Below are 17,324 nucleotides of genomic sequence, written 5' to 3' on the forward strand. Positions count from 1 at the left end.
GTCTGCGTTGAGTGGGAGATTGTTTATGTGCATGAAGGCCTCCCTTCCTGTACATAAACAATCAATAAATGGTGTTTTATAAATTGTATGTGTGCTGCGTAATGCTGCACACATAGAAGTTGCAAAACATCTTTTTTTTTAAATGTTTATGTGCAGAAAAGGTCATCTTCCTGCACATAAACAATCAATGGCCTTTTGCTGTTTCTATGTATGCAGCATAAAGCAGCACACATGAAAACAGCAAAAACTAGGATAAATAAAACATTTCTCCTCCTTTTGCCTGTTTAAGACCACGTTTTCCCTGGTCTTAATTTTGGTGCTGCCTCCTATTCACACACCCTTGTAAATAGGGGTCAGCGTCAAAATCAATGGGTATTGCAGTGGAATGCCCACCGCAACACACATTGCTATCCCCTTCCACGCCAAGTACAGCTTGAAAGGGTGCCTTATTGTACAAGGCCGCCTTAAGCCACATTAAGTGGCTTAACGCTGCCTTGTAAATAAGGCAAAGCCCCTATCGTCACCGCAGTGTCACTAAAAGTGACGTTGTAAATATGCCCCTTGATTTATAAGCTATTTAATGCTAATGTTTAGCATAGCCCTTAGAAGCAGCGATAGGGTGTTAGGATGCTAGGAACTTGCTAGCCATATTAGGAATGTTCATATTTTTATTTGCTGGCTATGACATATACACCTGCATTCTTGTTCTCTCTCTGCTTGGTTACTGTTAATGCTTGATGCACTAGACTTGAGTTTTAGAACATTTTAAATGTTCATCTTCTGTATGTTGGTGCTATTATTGAGGGTTTGTAATTGCACTGCGACCCTGAACTCATCTAGTGGGACTGAACGTGACCAGGAAACACCTCCTACACAGTACTGCTCAGTGAGTTGACTTGAATATAGACTGCAGTCCAGCTGGATTTCTAATTCATAATGCTGCATTGAACTGAACCCTTGCACCAGGGGTTGGAAATTTGACCTTTGCTGCTTTATTGTGGCAACAGATCATGACACAGTCCAGTGCAAACTGCAAAGTCAGGTCCTCAAGCAACCCAATGTTATGGTTTGGATAGTAATTGACATTGTTAGCGAGTGACATGGTTTGGTTTCAATGCCTGAGCCTTCTGTTGGAGGACAGTTTGCTGTGGTCGAGGAATTGGACAGACCTCTTTCCTGTGCATGTGGAGCTTACTCATCATTCAAGAAGCTGCTCCTACATTCCTGTTGGCTGTTTCATGCACTCAGGAGAGGCACACTGCACCAAGAGCGGTTTAGGCCTGATGAATATCATCAGTCGGTGCAGCTTGGATTCAATGGCAAGTGAGAAAGGGATATCTGAGCATATGGATTCTTAAGATCACTTGTCTGGTCTGCATGCTTTGTCATTCTGTACTGTGTAATCATGTGCAACCAGAGTACTCAAGGTCTCCGCGAGATGGTCAAAGCGGCCTGTGTAAACAGGATAGTGTCAGAATACTGGGAATATATAAAAGAATGAAAGGTAATAGTCTGCAATGACAGCAACCCTTGGACTGGAAGGAAAAGAAAGATTAAAGCCGAAAGTTAAAGAAGGAGGAATAGAACTGAAGGAAGGAAGAACTTTTCTATTACAGGACTGGGAGGATGGCAGAGAGATACTACAAGAGTGGGAGGAGACTGACAAGGGCGTGGAATAACGAGAGATAGAGAAGGTGATGTGAAGATGAGAAAGAACCGATCTAGCGGGAAGTGTGGAAACAAGTGACTCGGAAAGACAGTACCTGATTTCTTTGACCGGGATCCTGACGAGAAATCAAGAGATAAATTGGTGAGGGGTTCATGTTAAGGAGTCCACAGATATAGCGGGATTGGAGCAGGGTTGGATTGGGATAAAAATTGGCCTGGGCACGCAGCCAAAATGTGGCCCTCATTTTGTATATTGCCTTTCCTCAAAACACTGCTTCGAAGTTTTATAAAAAGAGGGTGTGCGGAGGGGGGGAGGGGGGGGGGGTCTCTGACAGGGGCATTTTTTCTTAACTTTAATTGGCTAAAATAAATGCACATTTTGGTTCACACTAATCAGACACCTGGAAAGAAGAGAGGCCACTTCTGCTCAGGCCCCCTGCCCAATATACATACATAAATGGGCCGGCCCAGCAAGAGAAAGAAAGGGAGTGACACATCTGCCCGTTGATAAAAGGGAGGTAAAGGACACCCATCTGCCTCCAGAAAGGCCACTCAGGCACCCACTGGGCCGCTGGCGGCATCTGAACAACACAGAAACCTCTCAACTCGCCTCCCGCCCCCAGGCTGCCCAAACAAGCAGCCCACAGCTGGAATTCGGATAGTGGTCCCTGGCTGCCTTACCAATTCAATCCTGGACTGGAGACCTCCGGGCTTAGAGAAGCTTACAGGGACGCGCATGCCAAACTTGCAGCAGGCAGGGAAACAGAACAGGGAGGAGCGGGAGCTACCGGGAGAAGCACTCGATTCCGCCGCGCTCCAGGAGGGGCGTGGCCAAGCCAGGAGCATGATCAACACTTCGTATAGATAGGGAAGAGGCGGCCAGACTGGGCAGTGGTGTGGGGAAGGCTGAGTAAGTAAAGTACAGACTGGTAGAATGATACGTCACAATGACAGAAGAGCGACGATTATTATATACTTTTTTGGTGCGCCAATATTTGGTTTTCTTCTTTCTTTCCTTCGAAATTAGTTTGAGTTTCATGTTTAGTACGAGGCAAGGGGATAGATAGAATTATACTGGCCAAAGGATATATATATTTTTTTCTTTTAAGCAATACCTTCTGAAACATAATCAAAATCAATTCATAGTAAGGAAAGACCTGGCAGGGAGGGCAGGACAAAGGAAACAATAAAGGACTAGAGAGTAAAGACCAGTCTTTCTGAAAGTGACAGAGGACTAGATAGTGCTTACTAAGGAATTGTTGGAGTGAAATACAAGATAGAATAAAGAGGGAGATGAACAATTTCTTTACCCCAGGATACAATACGTACCTCTGGCTCTCTCTCCTCGGCTGCCAGCAGGTTAGCCTGAAAAGAGGAAGAGCGAGAAGAAGACATAACAATGGTTTTGCGCTACGACAACTAAATCAATGACAATACCGATTGATAAACAAACTGCGATGTACTATAAACTACTTCCACTATAACTATTAAATTGTAAAGATTAAACAAGCAGAATAAAAGAAAATTCACTTATACTTACACAGTCCAGACTCTGATGAAAGACTGTACAACCTAACCGATGGATTGGATCCAATAACTGTGAATGTTCTCCTCAAATTATTTCCTTCCTAAAATATGATTTCAGTGCTGCCCCCCCTTACTGTCTGAAGAGCTGTGTACATTGCCAATGAATGTTGGCTCTCAAGATTCCATGGGTTCTGTCAACGCTTATTAGATGTGAGTGTGATGAAGATCTTACAAGAATTCTCAGGATCTTGACATGACCACCTGACGTGGCAGCCATCCTTGCACCCGTGTGGTACAATTGCTACCCCCCAGCCACAAGGCCTGGCCTGGCTTCATTGGTCAATGGGCGCAGTCTGGTTCACTCCTCTCTCTGCCCTCATTGGGACCCTCGTTGACAAGCAAGACTGCAAAACCTGCAATACATACCCGCAATTCTGAAGCACGACTCTCACCCAGCCTTGACTCCCGAGTTTCTGCGGGAGAAAAAGAAAAGACAGAGTTTGACCAATACACTCTCTCCTGGTCCCGACACACGCAGAATTACATCAGTGTTCGTGCAGTAATCCAACAGAAGCACATACTTCTGTTTAAAGGCTACTACCTGATTTTCTTGCTAAAAGTAAATTCAAAGGTACTTGGTTTAATGTCTCATTTTGTAACCATGCTGAAAATAGTTCACAGAAGGAGTAAACGCTCAAGGACGATACAAAAAACCAAAGGGGCAGATTTATGAGCCCCCTTGCGCCACTTTTGTGCCGCTGTTGCGTAACTTCTGTGATGTAGAGGCGTCGTAAACCATGCACCACATTGCACCCTATTTATAACGTGACGCATCTAGGGAGATGCATCATGTTGTAAAGCCCTACGCTACATGAAACCTGCGTCAGGTTTCACGTGGGCGTTCTGGCGCGGGGTGAGGGGTTCTGGCGCAGTAAAGCCTCGGTAAAGTGCAATCTACAAAATTCCAATCAGTCACTTTTCTGACACCGCTGCATCAAAACATTGCGCCTGCTTGTAGCAGGCATAATGCGTGACGCACCACGTTATATATGGGCAGGCCACGAGAATTGCTGGAGATGCGACACGACTCCAGCAATGAGCCACCCGTCTGACGGGAGATGCGCCACACATCTCTTTATCCTTGCGCCACGATGCACCGCATAGTAAATGCGGCACATCTGTGGTGGCGCAAGGGTAAACTTGCGTGACGCATCTTACCTGGCGCATCCCTGCCGATTTGCAGGGATGCGAAAGTCGTCATAATTCTGCCCCTAAGTTCTTAGGATTTTCTTGAGATGGGATAAAGTCAATCTAACCTGGAACCCTGGAATATTAACATGGATAAGCTAAACGTATGCACTGATTGCCAATGGATAAGTAAAACTATTCCTAGAAGAACAGGGCTGTAAAGTTCATGTACCGATATTGTGTCACTATTTACAGCATTACATTTTTGTGCAGCAACTGAGAGAAAGGCTGTCAAGAAGACAACCCACAAAGGCAAAGCATTAATAATGGTCGTCAGAAGGTAGACATTTATTCACCAGTCAATCTACCCCCATTCACACTTTTCTACTGGGTTTTACATGTACCCTACAGAAAAGTAAAGCCTCGTAAACCAAACGTGTCAGCATGCACAGTCAAGTTACTGGACTATTCAAAAGCACCGGACTATAGGAGCCTTCGAAAGTCCAATGTATGGCAAGTTAAAGTATCCTACCTTTTGGCTTCGTACTGATACAGGGTACATTTAATCATTTCCTATAAGAAGGGGGGAATCCAGGATGGGAAACGGGGACGTGTGGTGGTGAACAGTAAAAAAAAAAAAGGGGGGGAGTGTGATAGTAGGGAACCTTCCCACCTTTCAGGTGTCCATTATCTTTTGTTCTGAGAAAGTCTTTGGCTAATTGCAGACAAGTGTTCTTGAGCCTCAACACGGGTTCCCCCGATAAATCCCATGGGTAAGACTGTATATCAGATTCCTCATAGTCCATTTGTACCAGGTTATATGGAGTAGTCCAGGGGCCTCTAATGAACACACTCCACAGCTCTAGAAATGTCTCCAGTCGATCATTCAGCCTGGCATCGGTGAGGTCACAGACTGCAGTTTTATACATTTCCTTGAGCCAGGAGTCATAGGATGGACAGATGTTAGTGCACCAGAATCTTAGGATACAGATTGTTGCTGTTACCAGTGCCATAGTATGCCATCTGTATTGTTGATTGGGGATGTCCGGGCATTGGGTGGAGTCATGGGGTTTGTGCAATCATATTGGTCACAGATGTCCAATAGTGGGTTAATATAGGACATTCCCACTGGAAATTAACAATGTCTCAGTCCAGGGGCCCAAACCGCGTACATGTCACTTTTGGAAGCAGTAATGATTGCTGTAGTTGAAAGGGTATCCAATGCCATTGATGAAGTATTTTAAAATAGTTTAATTTTAGTCTGGCTTCCCTGATATGGCCATCATGTGTGGCCTATAGTTTTGCCAATCCTCATCTGAATATTTTATACATGGCCTGTTTGACCACCAGGATTTCAAGGAGGGACTCCTGGTGTGAGGTATTGATAGTCTGTCAGTATTTGATAGAGAACAGACACCACCCCTTTTTGTATAACCAGTTTTTTCAAGTGGTCCAGGAAAGGAGAGGCCTCCCAGTATTACTGAGATAGGAGGAGCTAATACTTTCCGTAAACAATGTTGTATTCTCTGGTAGTCCCAGAAATATTGTGAAGGTAGGTTAAATTGGGCCTGTCCTTCAGCAAAGGAATCGCATGTTTGGTCTATAAGCAAGCCGGCTATAGAACAGACACCATTAGTGCTTGGGGCATTCCATAACGGCTCTTTACCGTCTATCAGCATGAATGCCTTACACCAATAGAGGCCAGAAAATGAAGTGTGAGATGTATTTTCAGGAGTGTATGAGCTTTTCTCCAGGCATAGGTCATGGTGGCCAAGCCTGGATGGGAAGAGAGGAGGCAGTCAGGGACACCAGTGTAGAGCATTCTAGGTCCACTTATGCATCCATTCAGGGCCGTTTCCATTGCAACTCATTTCTGGGTGTCCAGGGAGGTGTGTAGGATGTAACAGAGGTGCATGAGTTCTGATGCCTGCCAGTAATGTGTGATGCTGGGGAATCTAATGCCACCTTTTACAGTTGATACAGTTTGGCAAGTTTGAACTTGGCTTTTGCCCAGATTCGCATAGTAAGGTTGTGAGTGAGTCTTCATTGCCCAACATCAGTAGGATAGGGACGAGGAGAAGGATCATTAAAAAGTGTTAGTTATGTCTAGGTGACACATTCATTTTGATCATTTGGGTCTTGGCCCATAGGGAGAGGCTTGCAGGGCCCAAAAGTGAAAGTTCGCTTTGATGTTCACGTGTAAGGATGTTGGTCAGTTCCGGGGAGATCAGAATACCCAAGTATTTCAGGGTGTCAGGGGTTTATGAAAATGTGATGCCTTCTAAGAACAGTGGTGGGCAGGTGAAGAGTCAAATGCATGCCTTCAAATTTATACCAGTTCACTTTGTATCTCGATATGCTTGAGAAGCTGGCGATCAATTCCATCATGGCATCCAGCAAGAAGGTCGGGTTGAGAAGAGTGACCTGGATGTCATCAGCATTTAATAATATTTTATTAATCCCTCCTGTGGTTGGTATGCTTTGTATTTCTTGCGAGTTTCAAATGGTGATCACCATGGGATCCAGGGCGAAGATAATCTACAGGGGAGAGAGGGGATAGCCTATTCTTGAACCCCTGTGAATAGTGAAGGGTGTAAAGATGTAGCCGTGAAAATCCACCCTTACCTTTTGGTGACTGTAAAGTTTATGGACCGAAGCTAAGAACGATGGGCCTATACCTACCTGTTGTAGTATGTGGAACATATAGTCCCAATCAACCTTTTGAATGCCATTTGAAGCATTAAGAGAGATTAGTCATTTTTCATCTTTATCACTGCACACCTGCAGGAAATGTGGGAGAGGGCTCAGAGATGCGACATGGAGGAGCAGTGGGGAACAAATACCACTTGATCTCATATTACTAAAGTGAGAGTAACTTGCTGTAGTCGTTTTGCCAGTAGTTATTCCAAGATTTTGGTTTTGGCATTAAGAAGAAAAGGTGGTCTGTAGTTTGCACAGTGCAATGGGTCCTTGCCAGGTTTGGTGATAACAGTAATTATTGCAATGTTGACCTATGTTAACAGTCTGGGTGGGGTGTGTTTCCAAAAAGAACGTACAAAGCATGGGCACTAAAAGGTCCTTTTGCATCTTATAATATTCAGAGTCGTACCAGTTTGTGCCAGGGGACTGGTTGTATGGTAGGTCCCCAATAATCTCTGTGATTTTGCCCTCAGTAATGGCGGCCTCAATTTTTCAGTGTTGCAGTGGAGTAAATCTAGGGGGTGCGTTTTGCATCAGGAAAATGTCTATGTCAACGGGTGTTTTTGTGATGTTTGAGGTGCATCAGGGTGCATAGTATGCTCCAAAGGGCACCAGAATATCTAGTGGCTGTGTGCGGGGTGTGCCATCTGCATGGAGGTTGGCAGGTATAGTGTGGGATGCCTCTTGTTGGCAGGCCTATAGGGCTCGAATTTGCTTAGTTCTGTCCTCCCTCTCTTTGTGGCACTGCTTCCGATGGAAAAGGCCAGTTTCTGCTCTAGTAATGTAAAGTGAGCTAAGACTTTTTTTTATCCTGCACCAAGGCTTCCGATGTAGTCTCTGTGGGAGTGGAGGAGTATTGAGTCTTGAGAGTATGGCTGACTTGTTCCAGTTTGCGTTGCAACTGGAGTGCCTTGCATTTCCTTGGGCAGCAGCCTACATTGTGCCATGCCTGACTGTCACTTTCTTGGCTGCCCAATGGTCACTCAGGTAACCCATTGTCTCCTAATTGTGGTCCAGGCATGCCTGGAGGTGGCCATGGAAGCATCTTTAACCCCTTCAGCGCGGCGGGAATTCCCCCGCGGTGCTGAAGGGTTCGAGCGCGGGCGGGGCCATGACGGAATGGTTCCGTCATGAGCACAGCGCAACCGATGCTCATGACGGAACCGTTCCGTCATGGGCATGGAAGGGGTTAATCAATGGGCATTTTGTAGCGGGAGAACTTTAGCCTCCATTGCACTGGAGGAGGTTGCAGCACCCCCAGATTAAGCCATGCTTTTACTGCATCATGGTCAGGCACCCCTGAATTGATAATAGCAGCTTCTGTCAAGTGGGCTAACAGTGGTGGGAACAACAGGAAAGAGTCACCGAGTGGGCAAACCATTTTATATTTAGTTGCGGGCGGGCGAGCAAGCAGGTCAGAGGAGGAGTGGTTTTCCCACTGTTGAGTGCACAAAGACTGTTTGGACGGCCCTCTGGGGCAACCCAAACCAGTCACGCACACTCTGCCCTTCTCCATGTAGGCTGCAATTCTGCCTACATGGAGAACATGGCCTCCCCATAAGGACCTTGTTGGGCGGCGTCCCCACCAATCACAACGCTGCTTGCAGCATTGTGATTGGCTTTGGGGAGGGTCCGGAGGGAGCTTGGCTGCCTGCTTCCTGGTACTGCCAGAGGCAGGAGAGTAGGAGAGCAGGAGCAGGAGCCGAGAAGAGAGCATGCCAAGGTCAAATAAGGAAAAATACAGACATATAGCTAAAATATTGTGGTCTGAATTGATGGCCATTCGCCTCACATGTCCATAACGAAATGTTTGGACGTACACCTTGATGCACATAATCTATGCCAGACATTCCTATACTTATGTCAGAAATTCTATTCCCTGATAGGATTTAGTATATAAGGACTGACACTCAACCACTTTGGAGAAGAGGTCCTTCACCCAGATTATCACATAAGATTCTGCCAGAGACAGTCCCACCTACAGGCAGCGCACTTTGAAGATGCTGCATCTCGCCTGATGCTGATAAGGCTGAGTCTCCAATGAAGGCAGCTTCTGAAGCACATGTTTGACTTTCACAGGGAACACAGCCTCTAATGGGCCACTTCCCCTTTGAACTCAGCTACATACCTAAACATGGCATTCTGGGAAATATCAAATGGCAAGTAACTGGAAGTCCCTTATTGCCAATTCTTGAAGGCGTTCTCTGCTTAAGTACCACAATTTTAAATTAAAAATAGTTCTCTAACAAATATGCAAACAAGAACTTTAAAGATGTTTCAAAAACTATACAATGAAGACCTTGGTCCTTGTTGTAAAGCACAACAGGGCCTGCTCTCAGTCTCCATTTTAGTTTCACTTTTTAGCTTGACACCCTTTTTTAACGGTAACTTTTTACATGTTTGACACTTACATGATAATGTACTGAGAAGTTACTATACATGCAGTTAATTTCTTAGTAAGTACACTCTGTATAAAGCTAGGCACATAGAAGCGATGCCACTGTATTTGGTTGTCCGGTTGGAGACAGTTCTAAGACTAAAGACTAACCATAGCATCAGCTCAGCACAAGGGACACAATGACATTGGGGCAGGGCTTTAATTATGTAAATGGCCTCTGTGATACATTTGGCAGAGGAGCACTTTTGCTGGGATTTTCTTGGAACATGACGCCCTGTAGCTAAGATGCAGTCCTGATGATTCTGACCTCTATCCTGCAAAGGACGATAGCCTGTCCTACACAAGCTGGGCTCCTGATACATTATACTCAGGTATGGCGCATTGGGCTATCCCAGGGGATCTTGCAGAGGTTACTCCCACTTTCGTCTCAATAGTATAGATAGTGTTAAGTGCGAGTAAAAGCATAGTAATTATATAATGGTTGAACTGTTTACCTTTTTCACCATTCTTGTAATGCTAGTTACAATGCTTTGTTTATTCTGCCTAATAAATGCAGCACACTCTTTCTATACAAGGATAGTATTATTTCAAAAAAAGAAAAGTCAATTTGTATCTTTCTTGTGTTTACCTTGTGTATGTAAATGTAAACAATGAAATGGTAGATCAGTTTTCACGATTTGCTTGGGGAATAAAGAGTGGTTATGTTCGAGGTTGCTGATATCCTCTGGTACCCTGGTAGGGTTAGGGGTTCAGATGGGGCACTGTGGGCTAGCTGGGACCCAGGCCAATGTTTTCTGATGGTATGTGTGAACTGAACTCCCATATTCTGAAGCTTATGTTGTTCAGATACACAGTCCTACTTAATTGATAGGAACCGTATAACACCCTCATTTACCGAAGTTTGGGTAGTAAAATGTTTTGTACAATGTACAGTCAGCGGGTAAACACACATTTCTAAAGACTTTGGAATTTGGTTTACAACTGTAGTAATACCAATGTATGGCATGGGACAGCTCTCCTCCTTAGGATTAGCACAATGCTAGTGGCAACTTCATATCATTACATGTGAAAAAACAGGCAAAACCAATATTGCCATAGGTTAATCCTATTTTGAACTTGATCCACTTTGATATCATGTTTACTGCGCGTGGTAACTAAATAACTGATTTGTGGATTTATCACAAATATTCCAAACTTCTTTCGATTTGGCCCCAGGCTAGTGTATATGTGACATTTAGAAAAGGCTAGCCTGTGAGAGAACTTGATGATCTAGGAGCCTCTCAGGAACTATAAAGAGAGTAGACATACTTCTTCATTCACTTAAGTCTATTTTATATTCACAGATCATCTTGATCCTGATGATAAACTGCCCATTACTACATACAGGCACAGGTGTATCCTATGCTACACTCTTACCAGGAGCACATTATGGACTCAGTCATCCACCTACAGCATGGAGCAAGCATGCTACTATAAGAAGTTGAGGGTTTCACGTCCTGTTACTGAATATATGACAGTCACAAGCTGGTAGAACCAGAGCATTAATATTAAACAGAGGAAACTGATTTATTTATAGTTCACTAGAGTCTCCAGTATCAATATGTGAGGGATGATTCATTGCAGTATCTTAAAGCTTATCCTCTTATTTCCATTCATGTAGTTCATTACAGTTTTGCAGAAATTGTCTGTAATAACCTTTTACTGAATCTAGGAGCTCTTTCTTGCTGTTATCATTTCTCAGGAAAATAAAGGTCTTGCTTTTATTTGTAGTTTGAGTTCTGGCAGGTTTTGAATAACATAACATAAGATATTAGAGATCAAGGTTTGGAAAAGGTGGTCTGTCTTCTATGTCTACAATGAGATCCCAACCTCTGCAGGGTCGTGTTCTAAACTCACAAGAAGTACAGGAAATATGTTGGTGTGCTCTCTTGGTACAACAGGACTTATAAAGTGAATAATTTGCACCAATGAATCCAAAGGTCATAAGAAATTAGATTTTTCCATATTTGATTTGGAGTTTCACCTAAAATTCACTCCTAACTTGAAACCATTTGTTACCCATGAGCATAGCATTTGCATGGAAAATGCAGTACCAAACCGAAGAAGGGTTCTGCTAATTGCACAAACGTTTGAAAAGGGAAGAAACACTAAATCATAGTCACATTCCCGTATGAGTACCATACCGAAAATCAACATGTGTGCATTATCAGCTGTGGTCAACGCACGCAATAGCAAATAGTCAGTTATCCGGGACTCTAAGGTTTGAATACAAGCATATCAATGCTAGGTTGTGGACACACATTTTTCATATTGAGTACTTGTATTAACCATGTAGGGGGAATTGCAGGGGATTGGTGAGCATTTAGGTTGATCCAAATGTGAATAATCCTCATTGCCCCCCAAAGGATAACTATAAAAGCGGACACAGTGGGGTGCCACCGATGGAAAAGAAGGGTGGGGTTGAACTCACTGAGGCATTCAATAAAGCAGGTATAATGGACCCACCCCACATGCCAGAGCAGGTTGTATCATTGTATAATGTTAATTTTCAGATGAGGAGAGTGAGAGTGACAGTATCAAAGTCGCCTCATGCTCAAAGGTAGGACTGCAGGAGATAATCACACATGGGACATGACATGCACAATCACCAAATGAATGGAAGATAATTGACAGAGGGGTTTTAGGAGAAGACAGAATGAATGAGTTGGCGTATAGTTTCAGAGAACGGATAAAGAGAGAAAATGAAACTGACACACAAAAACATGAGGTTTGAGTTGTCGAAAAATTGAGAAGGAGGAGTAAATAACAAAACAAATTTAGAGTGAGATAGTCATGAAGGTAGATGCTGTTTTTCGTGGTGAGAAGTGCTGGCCCTGCCGGGTGCACAATCAGCATGCCACTGCTGCAGCGCTAGTATGATTGACTCCACTCTCCAAGTGAAGTTATTTTATCTAACGATATGAGACACCTTAAATGGGTAAAAATAATTGAGATGCCTGAACTGCTGGAAAGCACCAAAAATGGTATGGATGGAGCCATAAGCGAGCTAGATGTCTGTGTAGTAAACTCTTTGGCCCTGGAGCAATCAACTCACATTCACAACAATTTTTTTACCCACTTGCGTACTCATTTCTTCAAGTAGGGTAGAAATAAAAATGCCACAAATTGGAAAGATGGGCATTAGTTTAATAAAGAGTGTCGAGAAGCACGAGTAGCTTTGGGGGCTGCCATTAAAGTAGGTGAGCCACTAGCTGTTCGAAGCGCCAGGTATATCTACAGGGCCACCCAAACAAAGGCAAAGAGAATATGGGATGATAAAAGATGGCAGGAACTGAGGGAGGCCTGTGCCATGAAAAATCCCAAACAGTTTTGGAATGTTTACAAATGGGATAGAGGAGGGCAGTCCGGTCAGTCCCAAAATCATGTTTTGCAGACGGACTGGGTGAACCACTTCAAACCCCAATATCCGCACGTGTAGTTGAAGTTGAGGGTGATATTACCAGGTTACTTTATCAGGATAAGGCCTTTAGTAGGGTGGAGGTTGAAGCGGCAATAATCTCCATAACTGCAGGAAAGGCGCCAGGCCCCGACGGTATCCCAGGGGACCTATTCCTCCATGATAAGGAAAGATGGTGCTGATATATCCTGTTGTTGACTAATGCCATCGCCCAGGGAGCTCCAGTCCCAGCATCCTGGAAAGGAGCAGAAATTAGTCTGGTTTTTAAAAAAAGGGGACAAATCATGCCCAGGGAACTATAGCCCCATTAGTTTAATTGATTGTCTACAGAAGGTAATGGGGCGACTAGTGCTTAGTAAAATACAAGAGTGGATTGATGAGTTTAAGGTTTTATCGCTACTGCAAGCCGGGTTCAGGGCATTTATAAGCACCATTGATCAAGTGTTTAGGTTTACCTTGCTCTACTGGAAGAGGGTGACGCTGGGCAAGGGTAGTCTGTATGCCGCTTTCGTTGATCTCAAATCAGCGTGTGACCTCGTGCCTCGAGACAAATTATGGGGTACTTTACAAGAAATGGCGATGCCACTGGATCTACTTACACTCACTATGAGAGTGCACGAGGAGTAGGACAAAAATGCAAAAATTAGATGAGGCATTGAGGGCGAAGTCACCGAATCCTTCCCGGTAGAAAGAGGAGTGCGCCAGGGATGTGTGATGGCACTGATGCTATTTTCTCTATTCATCAATGGAATAGTATCATGTTTGAGATTGGTCCCTATGGATGCCCCAACTCTAGTAGGATAAAAAATCCCCATACTAATGTTTGCGGACGACACATTGATTATCTCCAAGACGCCAGGTGGTCTCCAAAGAGCTCTTACAATCTTTGAGGAGTTCTGCATGAAGCGAGGCTTGGAGGTCAATGTGTCGAAAACGAAAGTAATGGCTTTTAATCAGCATAGGGCCTATAAAGAGGGTATTTTAATGAATGATCGGCCACTAGAGCATGTCAAAGAGTTTACATATTTGGGGGTTAATATCCAGGACGATCTGAAATTAAACCATCAGATTGATTTGGCATCTCTTAAGCACAGGCAATTGTTGGGGTGTTGCATAAGGAACATAATACCTCATACTCAAAGCCAATTAGCCCGGCACTTGAGATTTATAACTTGAAAGTTATGAGCTCAGCCCTCTATGGTTCAGAGCTATGGGGGTGCGAGAACCTTTCTATGCTTTCAATATCGGAAAATAGATTTTTGAGGAAAATCACCAGGCTACCACAGAGTACCCCAACTTGTCCGTTACTGTATGATCTTGGGAGGAAACCTATTGCAGATATAGCCAAATTATATCCCCTTTTGTATTGACAAAGGCCATGGACTACTCCCGAACTTGAAGTGTATGCACATGGGTTTCTTGATGTAATAAAGGCAGAGACCTCTCATTGAATAAAATGGCTATGGGCGGTGAGAGAGCGTATAGCAAGTGTTGGTATGATTTCATTGTGGAAGGACCCGATAAATGCCAATTTTCCCACCAAAAAAACCCTGAAGGCGAAATATTGGAAAAAGGTTCCGCTTAATATACACAGAACCAGCGATTCGTCCACGTTAACTGGCCATTTCCTGGTAAGTAAATCAACACCCAGTTTGGAGATTTATTGGGACCAAATTACAAAGCCGCTCGACCGGAAATAATATATCCAGTTCAGAGTGGGCACACTGCCACTAAGAACATTTACTACCAAATGGGATAAACCTATTGATGAAATATGCCCGGTATGCCAGCTTAGTAATGATTCACTGGCCCATTTATTGTTTGTTTGCGCTGGTTATGATGCTCCACGCCGTGCTTGGCTGACACCAATTTGTATGCTCCTAGGCACAAGAAGAGCTAGTGAAGCTGGACGAATCCTTTGAATTGATACATCACCAACGTTGGCCATAACAATGGCAAAATTCTTGGGGTGGTCGTGGGCTAAAAGAGCAAACTCCCTACGTCTCGCTAAGGCTAAATAAGGTAGTGATTACCTGTACATAATCTAGTTACTATTAAAGAGCCAAAATAACTCAACTGTCAATATTAAATATGCTCTGTAATTTGTAAAATAGGAATTTCTCTCCTTTTTAATCAAGTTTTATTATTTAAGATCTTAATGGTTTTTTAGAGCTAAATAGATAATTTTCTTCCATGGTGATGTTGTTTAGCCGCTCAGGCTTTATTCTACACTGTTGCATATGTTTTATTGTTATCACTTATGTTATTATTTGTTTTTTTGTATGTGCTTTTATGACATAATCTTTCGAATAAAGCTTGTTTGGAAATTGGATTCACTGTACCCCACATCTCCTTTCCTTGAAAGATGAAAAACTCTGTGGGGTTTCAGTCCTTATAAGGTAGATTGCCTGCACAATGAACACAACTGTGGACTACAACCCTCAAGAAAAAGCTGTGTCTTAAGTAACCGCTGCCTGTGAACCCTTGCTTGCTGTCCTGTTTGACAAGTGCTGGTGGTATTAGAGCCTCTGTCTGTCAGCCCAACACACCCCAGCAGCAGCCTCACTGTACCTGCTTCAGCTGACAGAGCAGTAGCATTTTGACACTACTGCTCTATTATGGATTCACCACTGAGGTTCCACAATGAGCTAGAGAGCCAGCATCCTTTAAGATTGATGGAACACACATGTTGCACCCATTCACGCCATGTTGAGAGAACTGGAGCTGTGGAATTTACTGCATTTCATATGGAGCAGATTACAGGAAATGAGCAAAACAATGGACCTAGTCACATTGTTTGGTACTGGGCAATGGTATCATTCTCTTTCCTCATCTGTTTCCCCAGCACTTCCATTCTCTTTACCACTTCATCCATTTGAAATAAGAATAATACAATTTTGAAGACTAGAGAGGGCATTCTCTGCCTTCAGCTATAATTTATTGGAGTATATTTTTAGGTAAAGGGGAATCTGTTTTCAGAGAAAGCTCATGTTTAAAGTTATATGTCTTGCACTCAAATTGGTGGGTAGGGCCTCCACCGGAGGTGGTTTTGTGAAGACCAGCCTTAACCGTCAGCATAGAGAGATTAAACATGAAGGAGTAAATAACAGCAATGCCTTTACACAACTCAGGGAGATAGTGTTCTGTACCTAGTTGCAGTCATGGGATGGAGTCAGACCCATTGATCGTGGGGCACTAATAGTCCCCCTCCATACCAGCCCCTCTCCAATCACTTGGCTATTATATCTTTGCCTTTGACCTAGTAGAGCACTCTGCTGCTTTTTGACCACGTTCGTGCTCTGCGAGTACCATAAACACATACACTGATCATGACAGATCATCTCATAAGGTTTGAAAGAGTGAACCGCATAGTTTGTGTTGCCTCATTACCTCCACTTCTGCTATTCGGATGCCTATTCAAACCCCAGTACACTGCGCCGTATTTCACCACACTTGGGGGCATGCATCTGCTGTGCACCTACAACTGCCTTTTCTGAATTTCACATTTTGAATTTTAACCCAACATTTCACAACTCTAGTTGCCATCTATAATTGCCCAATTTAAATCACTTTTAAGAATGAAAAACTGAGAGTTTTTAAAAAAGGTCATACAGTCAATGTCACAATAAGGTCATGATATAGATTTTATTTTTGGAACATGACAGAGCTATTAGCGTAAATCATTTATTAGAGTGTTTAAATGGTATTGTATTTTGCCAGAACATCCCCTGAACATAGTTTTATTTTGCTGACTCTTTCAAAGACCCTCCAGATGTGAGCTACCTTGGAATAAACCCCTTTTGACTCTCAGCTAACAAGAAAGTACCCATGAGCCACATGGACAAAATGAAGGAATACATTATGTGAGAATAAAACCAAAATCGTATTCTGTGATACTCCCTAATCACCTTAGTGTTCACTTTTCCCCCCAGAAGTTATGGGCCAGCCAACAGTTTTGCCTTGATAACACTTATTTTCAAGTTGGCTGAACTACACAATGTGGATAAATTGAGTATACATTACCTTCGGCAGATTCAGCACGCTGTACATTCAAAAGCATGACTCCAATAATAAGGACCAGAGCCAGGCCATAGAACACCTTCTGAGCCATGGTTTACTGCAGTCTCCTCAATTCAGTCTGTTAGTCAGATTCTGGATATGGATTGCTCTTCAATACTTTAATGCCACTTTTATATCCTCAGATCTGTTTGTTTAATGGTTTGATATTTTTGCATAAGCATATTCTCTGTTAATTAAGCCACATACTATGGTAGTAAAACTAGTCAGCAGTTGTATGGTACATTGCCAAACAGGATGATGTATTTTACTATGGTTGCCGATGGACCCTTCTGGCACTCATTTTAGGGCACCAGGACTCTTGATCCT

General features: G+C 43.4%; 1 long non-coding RNA gene across 2 annotated transcripts in view; it reads right to left on the reverse strand.

The window, feature by feature from the left end:
- The window catches only part of LOC146801676 (uncharacterized), a 522,872-nt gene extending 505,770 nt beyond the window's left edge, over positions 1-17,102 (reverse strand). The window contains exons 1-3 of one of the 2 annotated variants that reach the window (XR_014967639.1): positions 16,962-17,102; positions 3,622-3,668; positions 2,998-3,033 (exon numbers count right to left, since the gene is read on the reverse strand). This is a non-coding gene — a long non-coding RNA (uncharacterized LOC146801676). The remainder of the gene's footprint in view (positions 1-2,997; positions 3,034-3,621; positions 3,669-16,961) is intronic. The other variant, XR_014967638.1, reaches the window with a different exon arrangement.
- Positions 17,103-17,324: the final 222 nt, after the last annotated feature.

The sequence above is a fragment of the Triturus cristatus genome, chromosome 8, assembly GCF_964204655.1.
Source record: "Triturus cristatus chromosome 8, aTriCri1.1, whole genome shotgun sequence".
NCBI lineage: Eukaryota > Metazoa > Chordata > Amphibia > Caudata > Salamandridae > Triturus > Triturus cristatus.